Raw genomic sequence first — 1,531 nt, 5'->3', positions numbered from 1 at the left:
CCCCCCCCCCCCGCAATCGCCCACAGGCGTAATTTGTCCCTGGTCCGTTCAGATGAGCGCTAAAGGCGAGGGTGGTGTCTCGCCATAGAGCTTAGCAGAGATGGGGTCTGGCTGTGCGGAAAGCTGGGTATAGTTTGAATAAGGAACAAGATGAAAGACCGAAAATCAGAGAAGCAACTCGAGAGACCTGAGGGGCGAGCAATAAATCAGTTTGTTGGAAGAAGGCAATGTGTTCATCGTCCCACTAAATGAGTAATTTCTTACCGCTTTCCTTTCAGGTACCTTACAGGTTGTATTTCTTAGGCTTATTTGCTGAGAGCGAGCAGCTGGCCTGGCTTTAACCTCCCTTTTTTCTTGGCTTCTGTGGGAAGAAAGTAACTGGAATTACATTTCACAGGTCTGTGATTAACTAAACGTCTGGTCCTCAAAAACTGAGACAAATCCCTTCACAGGAGCTTTGTGGACACTGAAGCCTGACGACGTGGCTGGCAAGTGCACTGAAGAGAACAGCCCAGCCCGCCCCCGTGGCTGCCCCTCTGCGCAGGAATAATGTGAATTGACTCCGACCTTCCTAAAACGTTCCAAACCTATCTCAGGAAACACATAGTGAGAGGTAAGCCGAAAGGATGGCCTTAGTACTTCTTCCAGTCTCCGTGTGCACCATCTACCCAGGTTTTAACCCACCACACAGCTGGCAAAATGCCTGGGTTGCGAGAATTACGTCAAGGCTGAACAGTTGACGTGAAAGAAGCGAGTTCCGTGCCTTCAAAAGAAACCTTGTCACTCCTGCTGAGGCTCCGGCAGCGCCGAGTTCGCTTGTGGTGCAGGATTTTGCTCATCGCTTTCCTGTATTTGTGTGACATGACGTTGTAAAGTATGGGGTTTATAGAAGCCCCGAGGTAGAAGAGAAGCATGGCGATGAGGTTGAAGTACTGCGTGAGGTCATACAGGATGATTTCACTCTGGGCGAAGAGGATTCGGCCAACGTGGAACGGGAGCCAACACAGCACAAAGGCCAAGGCTACGACGGCTAAAAAGGAAGAGAGCACACTTCAGTCGCCTTGAGCAGAGTTTATTCTGCCTCTTTATCGACGGACCGAGACATGAGCTTGCGAAGTGTAACCCAGCAGACAAGACCTCCTGCCTTGCCCAGCCGCTTTTGCGCTGTGGTTACTGGTAATCTCGAGCAACAAGGACTCAAGGTTGCACACAAAATGAATTGTTTGCAATTAAAATAGGGTTCTCTACACCCATGTCCATCCAGTGGAGACAAAGGAATCAAATCAGACTGGGGCAAAGCAGCCTGTACTTAAATTAAGGGCTACTGCCCACTCTTGGCCCAAAAATCTGAGTCGCCATTGGCATCCTGCAATGGGTATCGGAGGGGAAGGACCAGGGACACGGGAGGTGGGGGGCCCCTCTGGGCAGCGGAGGGGCGGGAAAGGGGAGCAAACTCGACCAGGAGGCACTGAGGAAGAGGATGGAAAAGCAGAGCACACATAAGCAAACCAAAACCTGGCAGGAAACAGCC

General features: G+C 51.1%; 1 pseudogene; it reads right to left on the bottom strand.

Annotated features, from left to right (window-relative positions):
• Positions 1 to 722: 722 nt before the first annotated feature.
• Positions 723 to 1,531, bottom strand: part of LOC103906235 — a 3,005-nt pseudogene continuing 2,196 nt past the window's right edge.

This window comes from Aptenodytes forsteri, unplaced genomic scaffold (genome assembly GCF_000699145.1).
Source record: "Aptenodytes forsteri isolate BGI_AS27 unplaced genomic scaffold, ASM69914v1 Scaffold72, whole genome shotgun sequence".
In the NCBI taxonomy this organism is placed as follows: Eukaryota; Metazoa; Chordata; class Aves; order Sphenisciformes; family Spheniscidae; genus Aptenodytes; species Aptenodytes forsteri.
This window is presented reverse-complemented; position numbering and strand designations above follow the sequence as displayed.